At 40.1% G+C, this 22,237-nt stretch overlaps 1 pseudogene across 1 annotated transcript in view; it reads right to left on the reverse strand.

Annotated features, from left to right (window-relative positions):
• The window catches only part of LOC105531436, a 51,261-nt pseudogene extending 29,875 nt beyond the window's left edge, over positions 1–21,386 (reverse strand). The window contains exons 1-2 of the transcript XR_001004802.1: positions 21,241–21,386; positions 8,150–8,186 (exon numbers count right to left, since the gene is read on the reverse strand). The product of XR_001004802.1 is annotated as a myotubularin-related protein 5-like (transcript). The remainder of the gene's footprint in view (positions 1–8,149; positions 8,187–21,240) is intronic.
• Between the last annotated feature and the right edge of the window lie 851 nt (positions 21,387–22,237).

Raw genomic sequence — 22,237 nt, forward strand, 5'->3', positions numbered from 1 at the left:
CCCAAAATGCTGGGATTACAGGTGTGAGCCGCCACTTAGACATTCCTTAATCCAGTCAAAATGACACCTAAAATTAAGTTCACAAGTCCTCCCATTGTCAACCTGGCACCCCTACACATCATCTTAAAACATACTTCATTTCGAAATAAAGCCAATAACAGACAATAGTTCCACCTAACATGATGCCACCATCCCAAAGACAACCAAAAATGCACTAATCCCTTCCCCAGAATTCTGCTTTCAGGATTTCCAGCTTTGGAATTTTAATCATTCAGGATTGTGTATGGGGAGTTTTAGACATTAAGAATTTTAGACATTAGTGCTTTTGATTATTCTGTATTTCAACATATGAGATTATGGCCTTTGGGACTGTCTTTCAGGATTATGATCAGCAACAGATTGTAACATGTAAAACGTCATGGACAATGAGTTACTCCTACACACCTATTAGAATGGCAAAAATCCAAAATACTGACACCACCAAATACTGATGAGGATGCGGAGCAACAGGAACTCTTATTCACTGCTGAGGGATGTAAAATGATGGAAAAACTTTGGAAAAACTAAACATGCTCTTATCATGTGATCCAGGAATCACAGTCCTAGGTATTTACTCAAGTTAGTTAAAAAATGTAAACTCATACAAAAATGTGCACACAAATGTCTACAGCAGCTTTATTCACAATTGCCAAACCTGGAAGTGACTAGGATGTCCTTTGATAGGTAAACTGTGGTACATCCAGACAATGGAATATTATTCAACACTACAAAGAAATGAGCTATCAAGCCACAGAAAGACTTGGAGGAATTTTAAACACATTGTACTAAGTGAAAGAAGCCAATCTGAAAAGACTTCACATTGTGGAATTTCAACTATGTGATATTCTCGAAAAGAATGGAGAGAAGAAAAGACCAATGGTTGCTGGAGGTTAGGGGGCCAGGAGGGATGAATAGATGGGACACAAAAGATTTCTCAGGGCAGTAAAACTACTCTGTACGATATTACAATGGTGGATACATGTCATTATACGTTTGTCCAAACCCATAGGATTTACAACACAAAGAGTAAACTCTAATGTAAATAGTAGGCCTTCGTTAAAAATAATGTATTCATATTGGCTCATCAATGTACTGCATCGGTAAAAAATGCACCACAATAATTAATGCAAGATGTTAACAATAAGGGGAATTGGCAGGGGAAGGCTATGGAAACTCCCTGTACTTTCCACTCAATTTTCTTATAAACCTAATACCACTTTAAAAAATAGTCATTAATTTTTTTAAAGGTATAACTTAATAGTAACCATGTTACCCTCTCAAAAACTATTTGTCAATTTTGCCACAAAAGAGAATTTCAAGTATTTATCTGTTAAGAACAATAGTTACAACAAAAACATGGAGATATTTTTACAAATTAAAAACCCATGGAGAGATAAGTTTGGAAATAAAACTAGGACTTAAAAGATGAAGTCCTGGCTCCTCATGTTGTGTTACTTTAGGTAAGTCAGTTACCTCTTAAACCTCAGTCTAACACTTTTGTTATTTAAAAAAAGGATTATTATGATGCATCAAATATTTTATACTAGATCTATTCACTTAATATATTTATTTTTAAGTATCTCGGTAAGTAAAATGAATTATTTAAACATTTTCAAATTCCACTTAATTTCTAGATATATGTCGCCCATTAATATAAACATGTACTTTAAATTATATGAAGTAGGGTAAGTCATCAACATGAAAATCAAGTCAAAATCAATTACACATTAAATTGGTTACAGTATGTATCTTTAACTTACCACCACCATCTATCTTCAAATCACTTTATGCCACTTGATGTATAAAAACTTTACAATAGTGTACTTCTACTTTCCCTCCCAGCCTTTGTGCTATTGTCATCATACATTTACATGTGTTATAAACCCCACAATACATTATAATTGTTTTTGCCTAAACAGTTATGTTTTACATAAATTGAAAGTACGGAGATTCATTTTATATTTACCAAATCTTTACCATTTCTGACACTTTTCATTACTTTGCACACATCTAAGTTTGCTTCTAATATTCTTTCCCTACAATCTAAACTGTCTATAATATTTCTTATGAGGCCATTTATAGTAGCAATCTACGACGACAAATTCTTTTATTTGAATGGGATGTCTTCATTTTGCCTTCATTTTGGAAGGGTATTTTCTCTATATATGGAAATCTAGTTTGACAGGCACTTTTTTCCCCAGCATTTTAAACATGCTGTTCCAATGCTATTCACAATAGAAAGACATGAAATCAATGTAAGTACCCATCAACAGCGGACTGGATAAAGAATATGTGGTACATATACACATGGAATGCTATGCAGCCATAAAAAAGAATAAAATGATGTTTTTTGCAGCAACATAGATGCAGCTGAAGGCCATTATCCTAAGTGAATTACCATGGGAACAAAACACCCAATACCAAACGTTCTTACTTAAAAGTGGGAGTTAAACAATGAGTACTCATGGACATAAAACTACTAGAGGAGAGAGGGAAGGAGAGGGGCAAGGGTTGAAAAACTCACCATTGGGTACTATGCTCAGGACCTGGTGACAGAATCAATTGTACCCCAAAATTCAGCATCACACAATATACCCAGGTAACAAACCTGCAGATATACCTTCTAAATCTAAAAGTTGTAATTATTAAAACCAAAAAACTTCACCTCTCAACACCCCAAAAATATAAAATTAAAAATAAAAGATGATGTTTCATTCTCTTCTGACTTGCATTGTTTGTAATGTCAGCAGTCATCTTTGTTCCTGTGTACATGACATGTTTTTGTTTGTTTGTTTGTTTTTTGTTTTACTCTGACTACTTTTAAGATTTCTTCCTCTATCACATTTTTCTAGCAATGTAATACTAAGTACTTTGGAGATGTATAGTGTGTGTGTGTGTGTGTGTGTGTGTATGCACGCACGCTTGTGGTTTGTTGTTTTTTTCTGCTTGTGGTTTGTTAAGAAGCTTGGTTCCTAACAAAACCAAGTTTAGAAATGTTTCTGCCATTATTTCTTCCAAATTTTTTTCTGCCCCCGCTCCTTTCTGGCATTCCAGTTACACAAGAGATAGACCGTTTACTATTGTTTTATAGCTCGTTGAGGCTCAGATGGGTTTTTCCAGCCATTTTTCTCTCTGTGCTTCAGTCTAGATGGTTTCTATCACTATGTATTCAAGTTCACTGACTTTATCTTATGAGGTCTAATATTCTCTTCTTCCTATCCAGTATATTTTTTATTTCTGATATTACATTTTTCACCTTTAAAATTTCATTTGGCTCTATTTTATATCTTTTCTTTCCTCATCATGTCCATGTTTTCTTCTACATTCATAAGCACATTTATAATAACAGTTTTTAAATTAACACTTGCTAATTCCATCATCTTTGCTATTTCAGGTTATGTTTCTATTGGCTGATTTTTCTCTGGATTATTGGTCACATTTTTCAGTAGTTTTACATTGTCAATGATTTTTGATTGGATGTGGTATATTTGGAATTTGAATTTTGTTGTCTTCTTTGAAAGAATATTGAATTTTGTCCTGGCAGGCAATTAACTTACTTGTGGATGAGCTTGATGTTTTGGGGGCTTCTTTTAAAACGTTGGTAGGGCACATCTGGAGTATCTTTTATTCTAAGGCTAGTTTAGCTCTACTTTTTAAGACGTAGCCTTCTGGGGTCTTTTCCCATAGCTCCAGGTGTTCAATGGGCTCTTTTACGTCTTTGGGGGTTGGTTGGTTTGTTTGTTCGTTTGTTTGTTATTGACAGGGGCGGGGGAAGGGGGAGGAGAGTCTCGCTGTGTTTCCCAGGCTGGCCTGAGACTCCTAGACCCAAGTGATCTTCCCACCTCAGCCTCTTGAGTAGCTATGATTACGGGCACAAACCACAGCCCTAGCTTCTTTAATTTTGAATGATCAAAACGTACAGTATCACAGCCCTATGTAAGCTCTGAGAATTGTTCAGCTTACAACTCCCCAGGAGTCTATTTTTTTGCCTAGCTTATGCATATGTGGCATAGCATTCAACAAAAAACTCAAAAGGATGCCTATGCATGTTTCTGGAACTTTTTGGCTGCATCACTCCCTGCTCTCCGGTATTCTTCCCCACAAAGTTCAGCCATCTCAGTTTTCCTGAACACTGCCATCTGTCTGATTTTCAGAATAATGCTCTACTGGAATTCCCCTTCCCCAGGCCGCAGTTTAGAAGGTGCCTCGAGGAAAAGGAGCCAGGACAATTGCTGGTCTCACCTAATTTATTTTCTTTCTATTCTAGATACAGGCCTGTTCTGTTGTTCAGTATCTGAAATCGTTGTCTGTCATATTTTTTCCAGTTGTCTAGTTGGTTATGGGAAGAAAGAAAATTCAGAACCGGATAGTTTGTCCGTGCTTTATATATTTAGTAGGAGTTTCAAGAATGTCTTTATAATAGGCCAGATTGTCTTAAAAATTACAAGTATATTAAACACTAAATATGTATATGTTTCTTCTTAACCCCAAAATACTAATGCCATGATTTTATTTTTCTTAAACATTTTTATATTTAATTCTGAATTTTACAGGGTTTAAAAGACTCTCACCCATTAAGGAAAACAATCACCATCCCCATTAAGTGAACCACAACACTGATTGTACTGATGCTATTCTAGACGGTCCTGAGGGGACTCGCTGAGTACTGCTTGTGATTGCCATGTCAATGATGCCATCACTTAGAAGAAGTGCCACTTGGCCCACATTCCTGAATGCAAGATAAACACATTAATTCTTCAGTCTACTCACGGCAGTGCTCAACTCCAACTCCAGTTGATCGTTTGATCAGCTTCTTCATTTGTTTAGTTCCTAAGACACAGACATGTCTTTCTTTATGTCTTAAAAAGACCTTTAAATTCTATGGAATTCTGCATTTTTTCAGTCTCATGATTTACAGATGATGTATTGCTATTCAGTCGAATTTTAGATCTCTTTCCTGACATTATCAAGCTTGCAGTCATAACATCTGAGGTCACTCTCTCAGCACCAGAGGCCCTGTGAATCTGTGAGCACTGTGCCAGCACAGCCTTACAAAGCTGTGGCTCAGACAGGGCAGATGGGAGCCTCAGTAGCAGGGCAATTGTAACTATGCCAACAATGACTCTTTGGGTCTGGGGGAAAGTTTCTTCTATCCACTGTGGACTCTAGAGGATGGTGTGGGCCAAGTGGATGTAATATTGGTTCATTCAGAAAAACAAACTTCTTTAGGTATCTCAAGCTAGAAAGTGATTGAAATTAAGGAATTAAGAGACAAAATATGAGAACTAAAGGAGCAAAAACTGGGAGGGAAAGTTGGTGGTATCCAAAGACGAGAAACTTCAGAAAACCATAGCATCCTACCAGGAGTAATGCCCATCTAATTCCTCATTTCTCTGCCCTGATACAGCATGTGAGCTCCAGAAGGCCTGGGTTTTGCTAGCTATTTCCTCTGCAGGCATCCATGCTCACCTCCAGAGGTACTAGAACTGCTGGCACTATTGCAATAGTCTGTAGTCACCTGCCTCTGCCATAAGCAGGGTAGTTTCTATTTTCTTCCCACATTTAATTTGTTATGAGTGCCTCCCATTGCCAGCAAGGAATCCCAACTGAGCACAAAATCTGGCAAATGCAATTTGCAGGTTTTCAGCCACAGTGGCTTAAGGGAGAGTATAAAAGAGCAAGTATGGGTCTGTAGCTATAGCTACATTAAAGCTATAGCTTTAATAACTCTATTTTTGAGAAGGCTGACACATAGGAAACTCAAAAAATCACTGTGGTTTCTATTATTTTTAGTTAATAAGCAGTGGAATGAAAAGTCAACCTATATCTGGGCTAACCATACAGGAACAGACATAAAGATGACTGTGCCCTTTACCCAATAGTGCTACCCATCCACACAGTTCTCCTTTTTCCATTTCAGGAATGGATAAAACAATGATTGTATTGATTTCCTGCTCACTATGGTATTAATTGCTTGTGGTCCCCAAACGCAATGTAAGTTAGTAACCTTTGTATCTATCCATTTGTTACAGGATTTTTGGGGTGTCACTTCACCAGCCAGAAACCTCTGTGGCCAGTGGTGCCTTTGTCTGAGTTTTGCTCTGTCCCACTGGGCTCATTCTGCTCACTTGGCCTGGCAGGCTGTGTTTGGCTCGTGCTACTGGCCTAGATCCCATGCCTTCCAAGGACAAGCCAGGTGCAGAGCAGCGAGGGGTGTGTGAGTGGAGCATGGGGTCCAGGCACACCAGCTGCTGCTGTGGGGTGGGCAGCTCCAGGTACCAACACAGGCACCAGCTCCCTGTGAGGGCACAGCTAGACCAGGCACACCACAAGCAGCTTCCACGGCTGGCACCAGGGAACAGAGTGGTGCCCACAAGCTTGGAGATGCCAGGAACCACAGGGCTCCAAAGAGGAAGTCACAGCCCTGGCTTGGGGAGTTCCCAGGTCTGAGCTCCCTGAAGAGCCGCAGCTCTTCTCTCCTTTTCTTCACCCACAACATGGCAAGCAAGAGGCATGTTTCATCCCTGTTTGTGTTACAGCTCTTTTATTTCTGCCATTCAGTGGGTCCCAAGTTCTTGTCCTGCATCCAGGAAGAATGAAGTATGCAGAGAAGTGGAGAGAGAGCAAGACGAAGAGGAGTTTTATTAAGTGATAGAACAGCTCAGAGGAGACCCACAGTGGGTAGCTCCTCTCTGTAGCCAGGGTGTCCGACGAATGTTCAGCTCTCAGCAGAGAGGGTAGCTCCTCTCTGTAGCTGGTTGTCTGTCCTCTCTCCATCCTCTCTTTGAGTCTGGCTGAGTCTGGGGTTTTTATGAACCTCAGAGGGGAGGAAGTGCATGCTGATTGACCCACTCACAGCCATGGGTGGGCATCGACAGGCCCAGGGAAAAGCACCACAAGTTCCCCCTCTGGTCTGCAGGACTGGCTGCCCTGCCCCCAGGCTTCATGACCTCCCCAACTAGAAGGCGGGGCATCGCCAAGCACGCTCCCCCTTCCACCCAGGAGCCTGTCTGTCTCCTGCCACAGTTCATGCCTCCCAGACTGTTCATGCTGAGGGGTGCCGGCAGGCCAGCACCAGGCTGTCCTCAATACCTCCTCAACCTCCCTCCCATAGTTGTCAGTGCCCAAAGTCCAGAGAGGGCTGAGGTAGCAGGGAGCTGGCATGGCATGTCAGTGCTGCCTTGAGCATGTGCACACCCAGCCAGGCTGTGACAGTGCCCAGACTTGGCCCCAACTTTGCTCTGAGATTGGAGAGGGCACTGACCACAGGGAGAAGGCAGGCAGTGGGAGCAGGTACTTCTGAGCCTGCTGCAGGTATGGAGGGCCTTCCTGGACCCCCAAGAGCACAGAGATGCCTGGATCTGGAGCTGCAGCAGAGTGGCTACAGCTGCACCCAAGGAGCTCCTGCCCCACCCACTCAGAAGGAGCAGGGCTTCCGCTTGTCCCAGATCCTGCTGGCTCCATGGAGCATGAACCCCCAGCCATGCTTCCTCGCAGCCTGTGGCAGGTGCTCCAGGTCCTCGCTGGGCCTCTCTGCCCATTCCTCTACGCCCTACCACATTGCTCTCCCAATGGCATGCAGCTCAGCCCAGCCCTATCACGGTGGCTTCCAGGATGGTGGTCTCCTGGGGGCCTCCCAGGGGTGGGTTTGAGGATTGCCTGCTTCCCCCACCAGGCCCTCCCCACAGTGGCAGTGGGTGATAGTGGTGATGCAGGGCCAGGGTCTGGAGCAGCAAAGGCTCTGGGCAAGGGAGTGGGTCCCACCCAGCCACGAGAGGTTGGGTTGGAGGCAGCGCTGTCGGCTGCCTTAGGGATGCAAAGCACAGGAGACCCACCACTGCCACTACTGCTCCCGCAGCTGCTTCTGCTGCCACTGCTACTGCCTCTTTGCTGCAGCTGGTGGTCACTCCAGATGGCCTGCAGCTGCCATCACGTTCACAGTAAAAGAAGTTCTTTACCAAATGTATATATTCACACACCTCAAAAGCACCATATGAGAAATATTTTAGAAAAATTGCCTCAAGCATAACATCAAGGTCAAATTAACTTGAGAATATGAACTCAGCAATGTTTGCTTAGAAATTAATTCAGTCGCTCAGTCAAACCTCACCTGCTGGCTGTTGCTGAGAGGGCTTCGACGATGTGGTCTGTAAGGAAGTGGGACACCGTAGGCATTTGATATATGTTAAGTAATAGTAATGAGGGCAATAAGTACTCGCATACTGAGTGGAGGGAGCTGTACAGGTTAGAAGAACTCTTCTAAGCTCTAATGCTTAATGGATAAAGATTAGGACTCTGGAAACCTTTCTATATTCAACAGAATCATTGTCTCTTATTCACCCTGCCTGCCAATTCCTGGACCAGGGTCTGATAGTGCAAATATCTCTTTAAACAGCAGTCTAAAAAAAGCTCATATAGTGTTTCTTTAAAACAAAAAAGTTACCATTTGAGCCAACCAGAGACCTGGGCTTAAATTCTGACTGTCCCTTACAAAAGGAGAGATTGTAAGACAGCCAACCTCTCAGAGCTTCAGTTTACTCATCTAAAAATTAGGGCATTGATAATACATTTTTAAGATTGCAGAGTGCTTCTCACATAAGTAATGAGTATTCTTATAAAAGCAACCTGCAATTACAGGCAACTTTGGACCAATTTCCTCTTTAAGAAACTACAATGAAAACCTAGATTCCCTCCCAACTCCCCTGCAAAAAACTATGTAGGCTTTTGAATGTGATTTCATATTTGAATCTTTGTATGTTATATATCCTACAAATGCACCTCAAACAAAACACTGCATATCTAATTCTGGTTGAGGTGAGAAATTCACTTTCCTAGTTCAACATTTCTCAAATGTTTGCCATATTTTCATAAATTATATTCCCATAATTAGAAAGTACCATTTAACAGATTAGAATTTATTCCATAGATCTCAGTAGTTCTAGGGGAAAACAACTGAGTCAAGTATCCATGCCAGTCTACCCATCTGTCCCTTCAGTAGTGATCTCCACCAGAAAATGAAGCCTATAAGATCCTGCCCAGGAGCTCCCTAATCCTGCACCTCAGTGTCCGATAAATACATCCGTCTGTGTGCATTCAGAGGAGACTCATGCAGCAATACACTTTCCTCCATGAAAATGTCTCTTCTCTTCACTGATCTATGGAAACTATTTTTGAGCTGTAAAAACAAAATCCTGAGCCGTATTTCCCAGATGTCCATTTAACAAACTGCCATTTCCCTATTATGCTAAGCACTTAAACTCAACACTGAAAGTCAAATAAGAGATTGATTATAAATGTGTATGTGCTGATCAAAACACAATAATGAAAAAGGCTCTGATAAGGACTTTACAAAATTTGTGGGGGGATTTATTTGTGTGTGTTTCTAATATGTTTTTAAATGGGCCATCATAATAGGCAGATTATTGATTTTTTTTTGATGTTTATAAAGTTGGGAAAATAATAACCAATAATTATTGAATATTTATTATATGTGTCTGTCCTAACCTTTTGCTTTATTAACTTTTTTACCCTCAAAACAATCCAGTGAAGTAAGTCCCATTATTATCTTTATTGTCTTCCCAAGAAGACCCCACTTCAGAAACTGTGAACTTCATTCTTCTAAGTTGTTCAGGCAAGAACTTTGGCATCATTCTTGAGTCTTCTTGTTCACACCCCGCATTCAATCCAAATTCAAGTAAACAAATGCAAGTGCCAAACACAAATGTGAAATGTACACATTTCTGTTGTTTTCTCCTATTTCGAGCCTCCTGGATTATTCCAATGACCTCATTGGCCTCCTTGCACTAGCCCTTGTCCCTGCAGTCGAGGGACTACACAACAGCCTGGGGATCTTTGTGAGACCCAAGCCAGATTCTGTCACTCCTCTTCTCAAGAGCCCTTAATACCTTCCCACCTCACACAGAGTGAACCCCAGAGTCCTCATGCTCGCCCGCAAGACCCTACATCACTGGCCCGGATCTCCCAGACTCAGATCCCCATCCCCACTGCTGTCCCACACTCAGCCCTCTGGTCACACCCACTCCAGGCTGGCCCCGAGGATTAGGGAGGGAGCCAGAACAGGGGTGCAGGGCCTGGCTTTGCAGGGCCCCACTTGGGGTTTAAGACTACTCTTTGTTGCTGTCTTGATATTCTGAATAATAAAACATCTCTTAATATGTGTTTGCTAAGAAAAGACCAAAAAAGCCTCAGCTGGGGACCACACCCCTCAGCCCCCCACGGCCTAACCTCCAAGGATGGGCTCTGGAGGCTGCTGCACCCTAAGGCCCACTTGTCTAATTGGACTGTGTCAGTCCCACTGCCAGGGAAGACAGATCCCCATGGTGGCCTTCTGCTCCCAGCATGAACCTGGACAGGGCATGCAGGGGGTCAGGTCATATGCAGAGGGTCAGTGTCCTGCATGTCCCCGGCACCTCTGTGTGGCCCATGCAGCAGGCTCTGTCACCAGTCCTGTCCAGGCACCAAGCACATCCTAGCAAGAAGGTTACAGTCTCCAGGGGTCACCTGGCTGCTGTGAAATGGGGTGATGCAGGGCCGGGCGCAGTGTCTCAGCCCTGTAATCCCAGCACTTTGGGAGGCTGAGGTGGGAGGATCACTTGAGCTCAGAAGTTTGGACCAGCCTGGACAACATGACCTTACCTATCTCTACAAAAAATGCAAAAATTAGCTGGAGCCGGTGGCACGTGCCTGTAGTTCCAGCTACTCAGGAGGCTGAAGCAGGAGGATCGCTTGAGGCCAGAAGATTGAGCGTGCAGTGAGCTGTGATCCTGCCACTGCACTCCAGCCTGGGCAACAGAGCAAGACCCTGAGAAAGAGAGAGAGAGAGAGAGACAGAGAGACAGAGAGAGAGAGAGAAGCTCACTACTTTATGTCTATATCCCTAGCATTGGATACTTGCAATGGGAAATCATCCAAATTTTCTGAAAAACCGAGTTTCCACTTTGTAGATGAGGAAATTGGGACTCAGAGAAGCGAAAGGACTTGCCTTACTAGGATCTACTCCCAGGCAGTCTGCCTCAGGGGCAAGACATTCAAGGCCATAAATAAAGCCAGTTTATCTGCTGACATTTCAATCAAACATAAGATGAAATCCTCCTTTTTTTATTTGGTCTTCTCCTGGTTAGTTGAGGAAACATTAACAAATACCTTCAGAATCCAGAAAGAATGTCAACTGACTTCTAGATAGTAATCTTATAGAAACTATAGGCACCAAAGTTAAATATTAAATGTGAAAATATGAAACCCACAGGCTATGCTAAGATGATGTATGGGGAAGCACTTTGAAATTTGACATTAAGGTGTCATTATCATTATTTTAAGTGCCTGGAGCATAGTGGTCCATTAAAGAAAGGAGTTATTAACATGTTCCTTAAATCAATGCAACTTTTCTCTCAATACTGATTATCCCACTGTTTGAAAATCTTCTCCCACCTACCATGTGACACACATCAGTTAGTCCTTGGGACCCCAAGGACAGAGTTATTCCACTCCAGAGGGCTTCATTTTTGCAAAAATAATGACTGGCATCTTTTCTGGTGTTATTTTTGCAAATTTACAAGTTAGGAACCTGAAAACTGTTCCAGAAGTGTGGTCTGTTAACAGGCAGAGAGAACTTGTTCTCCTCACATCTGCAGTGACCTATTGTGAGATGGCCCCTGGGACTGATTGTGCCACTGAACTGAGACTTGCAAAGATGAAGGAAAGAATTCAAAGCAACTGACGACAGCAGCTTGGCAGAGAAAGCTGTCACACACTAATAATACCAATTTGGTCTTTAATTATGTATTTACACAGCAGTCGGCTGAATATCCAGCTATTGCGCTGTCTTTAGCAAACAGTTCTCCTTTCTGATTTTGCTTTGTTTTGTTTGGGCTATCACTAGAATTCAGGATGGAGCCTGGAGATTTTCCCCCAGTGTGTGAATTTCTCAGTCCCTAGGTGTGCCTTCCTTGTGTCTATGTGAAACAGAGGATGCATATCTCTTGAAAGTAAGAAGAAAGAAAATGATAGCCAGTGTCAAAAATGTTATAACATTCATTTTCTTCTTTCATCTCTTCCATCTTCCTCCTCTAGAGCTTGAGAGCAAAGGTGAGAGGAAATGCTTTTACTGACTGAAAGGTGTCCTCGAAATGCTCTGTGCTGCAGGGAGGAAGGGCACGCTGAGGAGCAAGCTACTCAGAAGTTCTGGGAAAAGCATCTGCTCCTTCAAATTGGGCCAAAAAAAAGAAAAACTTAATGTAACAAGAACATTGCAGCAACAAGGAAAAAATAATCATAATCCTTGAGTTCCCCTTGTTTTTCTGGCTTTAATTTCTCTCCATATTTCTGCAAGCGTAAGATATCTTCACCAGTATTGAAAGCCATATTCTATTCTCAAAGGTCCAGATGACCTATTTTTCTCCCTCAGATTGTCATCAAAGATAGGCGAATGTCATTATGATGCTTATTTTACCACATTGACAAGATCCACCCATTATTATTTAAGCACTTATTAAGCAACATGTTAGATATACAGCTAAAAGACAAAGTAGACACAGTCTCATCTAGGATCTTACAATCTAGCTTACCACAGGAGACCCTTATGTAAATTACTGAACCACCCTCCTCTGTCCTCTTCCACCCCTAACCTAGGAAAATTGTATGACACCATCACTATTCCCTCTCATGGGAAAACTGATCACTTATGGGGGCAAAGAGAAGACAGAAACCAACATTTGCTGAACCTTCTGGTGTCTGACAGGGACACGCTAGGTGCTTTCGTATTTACAATCTCATTTAACCCTGCAAAACCCCTAAAAAATTAATGTTGTTATCCCTATTCCACAAATGAGAATACTGAAGCTGACTACGTATCCAGAAATGGAATTGCTGGATCATGTGGTAATTCTATGTTTAATTGCTTGGAGAACTGACATACTGTTTTTCATACTGGATGCACCATTTAACAGTCCCACCAACAGTACACAGGTGTTCCTATTTCTTCTGCGTGCCACGGAGCTATAGGTAGAACCAGCATTCAACTCTAGTTCTAAACCCAGGTTCAAAATACAGCCTTTGCCATTATACACACATGCCTACAAGTAACTAAGAATGGCTCTTCACCCAACAGATGTGTGCTGATAGATAGAAACAGGAGAGATGCAACGTAGAGTTATGTGAGTTTCAAATTTACATAACCCTGGAGCCCTGGCAGGTAATCAGTTAAGTGGAACAGACAGGTGTAATACTGTAGAGAATGCTAAGGCTTGTGGCTGACTGGAGGGACTCGTCAATCTAAAGCAACAAATTCAATTTTTTAAAAAACTGTATAGAAACCTAAATGTATCTGGTGCCAAATTAGTACTCAGCGACAGTGTACAACTTCAGTTTGAACTGTTAAGTTTATTAGAAATAACTCCTGATTGCTTTTATTGTGGTAAAATACATGCAAAATAAAATTTACAGTTTGATATTATGTATATTTTACATAACATGTTAACCATTTTTAAGTGTACGGTTCAGTGGCATTGAGTACATTCACACTGTTCTGAGACATTCACCACCATCCATCTCCAGAAATGTTTTGTCTTCCCAAACTAAAATTCTGCACCATGAAACACTAACTGTTCATTCTCCCCTCACCTCCAGCCCCTGGCAACCACCATTCAGCTTTCTATCTCTATGAATTTGACTTCTTTAGGTACCTCATAGAAGTGGAATCATGCCATATTTGTCTTTTTGTGACTGACTTATTTCACTTATTGTAATATCTTCAAGGTTCTTCCATGTAGCATGTGTCAGAATTTCCTTCCCTTTTAAGACTGAATAATTTTCCATTGAATATATTGTAAAAATATATATATAAAAAACCATTTTGTTTATCTATTCATCCAACAATGAACATTTGGGTTGTTTCCACTTTTTGGCTACTGTGAATAATGCTGTTACGAACATGGGTGACCAAATATCCATTTGAGTCCCTGCTTTCAATTCTTTTGGGTATACAGTCATCCCTCAGTATCCATGGGGGATTGGTCCCAAGACCCCTCGGATAGCAGAATCCACAAGTGCTCAAGTCTCTTACATAAAATGGTGTAGTATTTGCATATAACCTACAGCACATCTTCCCATATACTCTAAGGCATCTTTAAATTACTTACAATGTACAACGTAAATGCTATGTAAAGAGTTGGTATACCATATTGTTTAGGAGATAATGACAAGAAAATAAAAGTTTGTACATGTTGAGTACAGAGATAGCAATCCTCTTTTTTCAAATATTTTTGATCCATGAATCTTTTCAATTCAAAAAATATATTTTTTCAATATTTTTCAAATATATTTTCATCCATGGATGCAGAACCCATGGGCAAAGAGGGCTGACTATGTATCCAGCAATGGAAATGCTGGATCATGTGGTAATTCTATGTTTAATTGCTTGGAGAACTGACATACTGGTTTTCATACTGGATGCACCATTTAACAGTCCCACCAACAGTACACAAGTGTTCCTATTTCTTCACATTCTCACTAACACTTGCTATTTTCTTTTTTTTTTAAGTAATAGTCATAATAATGGGTATGAAATTATATCTCATTGTAGTTTTGATTGGTATTCCTCTAATCTTTAGCGATACTGAGTATCTTTTCAGGTGCTTATTGGTCATCTGTGTAACCTCTTTGAAGAAATATCTGTTCAAATCCTTTGCCCATTTCTAAATTGGATTTTGGGGTTGGGAGGTTGTTGTTGAGTTATAGTTTTTTTTAAATGTATCTTTATTGGATATATGGTTTGCAAATATTTTTCCCATTCTATGATTGTCTTTTTACTTTGTTGACAGTATCCTTTGATGTAAAAAGATTTACATTTTGATGAAGTCCAATTTATTTTTTTCTTTTGATGCCTATGCTTTTGGTGTCTACCCAAGAAATCATTGCCAAATCGAATATCATAAAGCTTTTCCTCTATATTTTCTTCTAAGAATTTTACGCTTTCAGTTTTTACATTTAGGCATTTGATGCATTTTAGGTAATTTTTGCATGTGGTGTAAAGTAACAGTCCACCCCTTTTGCATATGTTTTCCCAGACCATTTGTTGAAAAGACTCTCCTTTGCCCATCGAATGTCTTGGCAATCTTGTCAAAAATCATTTCACCATCTATGTGGGAGTTTATTTCTGGGCTCACTATTCTATTTCATTGGTCTATTTGTCTGTCTTTCTGCCAGTACCACACTATTTTGATTACTGTAGCTTCATAGTAAGTTTTCAAATCAGAAATTGTGATTCCCTCAAATTTTTTTTCAAGATTATTTTTGCTTTTCTGGGACCTCTGCGATTCCATATGAATTTTAGGATGGATTTTTCTATTTTTGTAAAAAATGTCATTGTGATAGGTATTGCACTGAGTCTGTAGATCACTTTGGGTAGTATTGACACCTTAACAATATTAAGACTTCTAACCCATGAAAACAGGATATTTTTCCACTTATTTATGGCTTCTTTCATTTCCTTTAGCAACATTTTGTAGTTTTCAGTATACATATCTTTTGTTTCTTTGGTTAATTTCTAAGTATTTTATTCTTTTTCAAGCTATCATAAATGAAGTTGTTTTCTTAATTTCCTTTTCATGTTTCCATTATATATATTGTAAATATATTCATTTTGTCCATTGTTAGCATATAGAAACACAACTGATTTTATATTTATTTTTTATCCTGCAACTTTTCAGTATTGGCTTATTAGTTCTGTCATGTTTTTTGTGGAATCTTTAGAATTGTCTACAAATTATGTTATCTATTCAGAGATAATTTCACTTCCTCCTTTCTCATTTGTATGTTTTTTAGTTCATTTTCTTGCCTAATTGCTCTGATCAGGATTTTTAATACCACTTTAAAGAGAAGTGGCAAAAGCGGGCATCCTTGTCTTTTTCTTGACCTTAGAAGAAAAGCTTTCAGTATTTTACCATCAAGTATTTTTTAGGCTGTGGGCTTTTCATTTATGGCCTTTGTTATGATGAGGTAGTTTCCTTCTATTCTTAGTTTGTTGAGTTTTTTTTAATAGTGAAATAGAGTTAAATTTTGTCAAATGCTTTTTTTGCATCTATTGAGATGATAATATGGTGTATCTTCCCCCTTCATTCTGTTAATGTGTTGTATTACATTAATTAATTTTTATATCTTAAACCATCCTTGTATTTCAGGAATAAATCCTATTTGGTCATGGTACAAAATCCATTTAATATGCTACTGAATTCAGTTTGCCAGTATTTTATTGAGGATTTTTGCATCAGTGTTCACAAGAGATATTGGTTTGTAGTTTTCTTTTTTGTTGTTGTTTTTGTTTTGTTTGTTTTGTTTTGTTTGAGACAGAGTCTCGCTGTGTCACCCAGGCTGGAGTGCAGTGATGTAATCTCAGCTCACTGCAACCTCCACCTCCCTGGTTCAAGCAATTCCCTTGTCTCAGCCTCCCAAGTAGCTGGGATTACAGGCACATGCCACCACACCTGGCTAGTTTTTTTGTATTTTTCATAGAGACAGCATTTCACCATGTTGGCCAGACTTGTCTCAAACTCCTGACCTCAGGCAATCCACCCACCTCAGCTTCCCAAAGTGCTGGGATTACAGGCGCAAGCCACCGCACCTGGCTGTAGTTTTCTTTACTTGTAGTGTTTCTATCTGGCTTTGGTATAAAGGTAATTCTTGAATGAAGTAGGAATTGTTCCCTTCTTTTCAGTATTTTGAGAGTGTTTGAGAAGGATTTCTGTTAATTCATCTTTCAATATTTGGTAAAATTTACCAAGGGATCCATCAGATCTCTGGGCTTTTCTTTGTTAGACGGTTTTGCCTTACAGATTGTGTCTCCTTACTAGCGATAGGTCTGTTCAGACTTTTTATTTCTTTATGATTCAGTCTTGGTAGATTTTGTATTTCTAGGAATTTGTCCACTTCTTTTAGATTACCCAATTCTAATTGGTATACAACTCTTCGTAGTATTCTCTTATAATTCTTTTTATTTCTGTAAAATTGGTAGTGATGTCCCAACTTTTGCTACTGATTTTAATAATTGAGGTTATCTTTTTTTCTTAATCTAGCTAAAGAGTGATCAATTTTGTTGAACCTTTTAAAGAACTAACTTTTGGTTTTCTTGATTTTCTTTATTGTTTTTCTATTCTCTATTTTATTTCTACTCAAATTACTATTATTTCCTTTCTCCTACAAGCTTTGTGTTTAGTTTGTTCTACTTTTTATAGTTTCTTAAGGTGTAAAGTTAGATTATTGATTTGAGATCATATTTTTCAATGTAAGCATTTATAGCTATAGATTTTTTTAGCAGAGCATTGCTTTGCTGCACCTGTTAGTTTTTGCTATGTTGTTTTTTCATTTTTATTTGTCTCAAGATATTTTATAATTCCCCTTATGATTTCTTCTTTGACCCACTGGTTAAGAGTGTGTTGTTTAAGCCTGGGCAACATAGCAAGATTTCATCTCTACTTTAAAAAAAAAAAAAAAAAAAAAACCGGGCATGATGGCACACACCCATAGTCCCAGCTACCTGAGAAGCTGACATAGGATGATCCCTTGAGCCCAGGAGTTTCAGGTTGCAGTGAGCTATGATTGCACCATGATACTCCTGCCTGGGCAACAGAACAAGACCCCGTCTCAAAAGAAACAAATTTTTTAAAAATAATAATAAAGAGGATGTAGTTTAATTTCCACATATTTGTGAATTTTACAGAGTTCCCTCTGCTATTCATTTCTAGTTTCATCTCACTGTGATCGAAAAAGATACTTTCTATAATTTCAGTCTTTTGAAATGTTTTAGGATCTCTTTTGTGGCCTAATGTATGGTCTATCCTGGAGAATGTTGCAAGTGTGCTTAAGAAAAACATATTTTCTGCTGTGGTTGAGTAGATGTACTCTGTATATGTCTGTTACGTCTGGATGGTCTCTACTCTTGTTGAAGTCCTCTATTTCCTTATTAATCTTCTTTTTGGTTGAACAACCTGATTTTTAAAAACATGAAAACTAAAACAGATACTAAGATACATGAAGTAATCTGTTCTAAATCAGGCCATGTCCATCATGACACCAAATAATCTTCTTATATCAAAATATATATTTGAACTTTTAAAGCAACTTTTTCAAGAGCTGTCATATGTAGTAATACAGGTTCTGCACTACTCAACATAAATGTGTACAAATGCTTTAACTTCCAGCCGGCAGTAGCCACTGTTTTATAGCTGTGAAGTAATTGAAAAACAGAATGAGATTCCCCTCCCAAAACACAACCTGTATCCTTTCAGAGGTTTTTGTTTGTTTGTTTGTTTGTTTGTTTGTTTTTGTGCCCCCTCTCCCGTGAATGCATGAAATGCAAATGAAACCCAACAGGTGTTTTCTCTCAGTCCACAGGGCATCTGGGAGGCCTTAGGACAGTGGGTGATGTAGGAAGAGGACTCCTGAATCAGTCTGGCATCTCTATTAACTAGAGATCAAATAGATAGGCCTGAAAGGCTCACAGCAAAAATCAGATACCAGCCACAATGTTTCCCACTCAAGACCTCAGACAGAAAGAAAAGCTGCAGATCAGGCACACACTATAGACCTGTACTGCAGTGCCTTGATTAGTCACTCCCCCCAGCAGAAGCACTGACTTCATGTATGCCTTGCTTTCTCTCAGTGTCTTATTAAGAGCCTGGCTGAAGCCCTCGGGAGGTCAACACCCCATCTTCCACCTTGCACCACCTTTGTTTAAGATCTCATCTTGTTAATAGTGTAGAGATCATTTGATGTGCATACCAGTCCATTATCTGCCCATGATCTACTTCCCCTTTCCCTAATTGATATCTGAGAAAAGCTGATTTTGTGCCTGCTTGATTCAGACACGAGGTCCATTCTGCCCTCATTGTGTTCCAACTTAGAGATGAAAAGTCCATGTAGACCTACTGTGTACATGAGTTGGTTTAGATTTCTGATGAAGTATACAATGCAAGCAATAGACTGTGAACCCAACATTTATTGCATTCCATGGAAAATGCAGTGACTACGCTGGTTCACTGCTGATAGAATATTCCACAAGGACAATTACTTCTTGCTTTTATCTAATGACAAGAATCATTTAACTCATTAAATTTTTTTTTTCACTCTGGCTTCTTGGAAGCTCAGTTAATATTAGCTTAGGGTTGTGGTGTCACTTTTTTTTCTTATTCTCTATCAATCATTTACTGAGATATGTTTCTTTATGATTATCTGGTTCAAGTCTTTTTTCCAAGTTTATCATTCAGAATAAGCTTAATGGGGACTATTGGCCTCAGAATGATCACATGATTGTCACAGCCATTGGACCACATATGTAACAGCATCACCAAATTGTTGAGTCCCTTGTATTGCACTAACCCCAAAAGTCTGAGACATGTATAAATCCAGAGTTTTTGTTGAGAACTTAGACTTGGCTTCTTTAATATTATCAAAGCACCCCTATACATATATTTATAAAAGCTGAAAATAATTGATTCTCATCCATTTTCAAAGATTTAGAAAGAGCCTTGAATCTGGAGTTGGTTATTTCCATTTAAAAGTCTCTGTCTTGGGAAATTACTGTTCTTTTACTGCTAGCTACCATACAAATTCCTAATCGAAAAACCTTTACAAGCAGTGATGGCATGAATTGAACTTACTTCTGTCCTATTAGGAACATGTCTTGGTCAGGAAAGAAATGCATGTTGGATTCTTAATGATTTGTGTTTTATGTGTTCTGTGCTAAAGGGCTATTTCAGTCCCCAAGATACTAATAAGCAGTCCCTGATCCAGGTCATTTGTATTTTTTTATCAGCAAAAACAGCACCCAAGCCATACCTCAATTTAGAACATCTCTAAATTCAATTCTGTTCAATTCAATACAATTTATCAAATATCAACTGTGCTAGGCATTTTCTGTTCCTGGAAGTACAGCAATGAATCGATCTCAGTCCCTACCCTCATGAATGCCACAAAAGAGAAAGGCTGACAAGTAGCTCAACAAGGCACACAGAGGAGGAGCTTCTTTCTGGCCACCAGTTGGGAGAGGACAGGATGGGTTTCTCAAAGGAGATGGCTCAAACAAGCATCACAGAATTGTCAGCCTAGAAGGATGATTGAGGTCTAGACCCAGATATAGTTCAGAGAACACAAGAGGTTCAAGAGAGAAGGAGGTGGAGGCCCTCAGCATTCCCAGGGGCTAGTCTGGGGCAACCCAAGGTGGGCATTCAATAAGTGTTTAGTGAATTGAACAACTGAGTATAAAGAAATCAGAAAAGACCACAACAATATCAAAAGCGAATGGAGTCATCGCTGCTTATTCATCAGGGTCACTGAACTCAGGCTACAGACTGCCTGGGACACAGGATTCATGTACTGACTTGACTTTGAGGTAATTCTTAGTATAAAGCAACCCTCCATTTTTCCAATGAAAGGAGAATATATAAAACAATTTTGAAGCCAACTTAAGTATATGAACTTTTGGAACTGGAGATGAAAAGGCTAAATGTTAACGTATACTATTTGACACATTAACTGAGTCACAAATACGAATCAAATAATATGTGGATTGAAAAAGTTTACTTCTTTCCTTCATCATCATTTTTCAGTCTTCTAGAAGGCATAGTTGGGGAGCACCGCCTCTGTCCTCCGCTGCCTGTTGAAGACGCAGCACTGCTCTGAACAGGTGTGTGAGGCGTTTACTAAAGACAATACCTAACCCAGGTTCTTTCTTGCCATTTATGATCTTCAGAACTACTCACTATGTTGCTTTAAGAGGCTGATTTGTAAGATCCAAAACTTAATTGTGAACTCATACTTCCAGGAATGCTTCTTAAACTGAATTAAATTTCTGTACTTCCTTTTTTGTTTCCATCTTGTCCTTCTTTGTTTCACTGGTTCTGTCAGTAAATCTCCATAATCAGCCCAAACTTGCAATGATTTAGGTCATTTCAAATATGTAGGCCTTCCCAAACAGAATTTTGTTATTTAAAAAATACAGTAATTAATAGAGCACCTCAAAATTTGGCAGGCAGGTCTGCTAAAAGGTGACTCTTATTCCTAGGAGTCTGTATGGGGAAGAATCTCTCTATAATCATCCATGACAAATATGGAAGTAATTCACATAAGCTGGTGAAAGACTTATTTCTCTCTAAAAATAAGGTTATACTAGAAAAGATTGGCTGGACTGACCTTGGTACTCCAGAACCTGGAAGCTGGTTATCACACACCAAGTTTCTGAAGGCTGCCAAAGTGCCAGCCATTTCATCCTCTAAGAACCCTAGACCAGAAGGATCCTTGATAGGTCTGATCATCTGTCCTTTTGGCAAGGAAGGCATCTCTCACAGCCAGAGATTTTCTAAAAGAAAGTTCATAGTGCTCCTGGGTAACCAAGACTGTGAGGTTCTTTCCTTTGGACTTGTTTTCTGAATGATGGAGGTAATACTTAGTATTTGTAAAACTCTGCAGTTTACAAAGCACTTCCACAGCCTCTCTCTCCCCTACTCCCAGCACAGTCCTTGGAGTTAAGAGTAGAACCTACTTGGGCTTCAAGTGACGTGCCCCCACCCAGCAGGCAGAATGGCCCCTGTGTCTCCCCTCCTGGGGCAGGAGAGACACCCACAAGCTGAGTCCTCAGGGAAGGTCAATGCTGCGGGAAGGTCAATGCTGTAAGAAGGCCCTGCAGAAGGCCTTGGCAAAGGAGTGGATGGAAACAGACAAAGGAGCTTCCTGAGCCGGGATCCCGGGAGTCCTCCAGGTCGGGTGGAGAAAGGAGACCCTGAGACCAGGAGAGAGAGGAAGAGGGTCTGCAGGCAGAAAGTCGGGGAGAAGCAGGGAGGGCGCAATTCTGGAAGGACTTGGTATGTCATTTATCTTGTGGGGACATAAATAGGGAGTCCTTGAAGGGTTTTCAGCTGGGGAGATATTTGATCAGATTTCCATCATAGACAGTTCATTTTAATTACAAACTAAAGAGGGGGGACCAGGAGGCCAGATAGGAGGCTGCACCTGATGGGGTCCTCAACTCAGGGATGGGCAGATGGGAATGAAGAGGAGTCCACTCTCCCAAAGCCCTGCAGGGCCCCCAGTGTGGCCCCCTGCCACCCCATATCTGATCCTAAATCCTAAACTGTGTCAGCTCAGATCAAGCTGCTGCTCCCAAAACACAGCAGTGAGTTACTCTCCTCTC

The sequence above is a fragment of the Mandrillus leucophaeus genome, unplaced genomic scaffold (assembly GCF_000951045.1).
Source record: "Mandrillus leucophaeus isolate KB7577 unplaced genomic scaffold, Mleu.le_1.0 Scaffold886, whole genome shotgun sequence".
Classification (NCBI taxonomy): Eukaryota; Metazoa; Chordata; class Mammalia; order Primates; family Cercopithecidae; genus Mandrillus; species Mandrillus leucophaeus.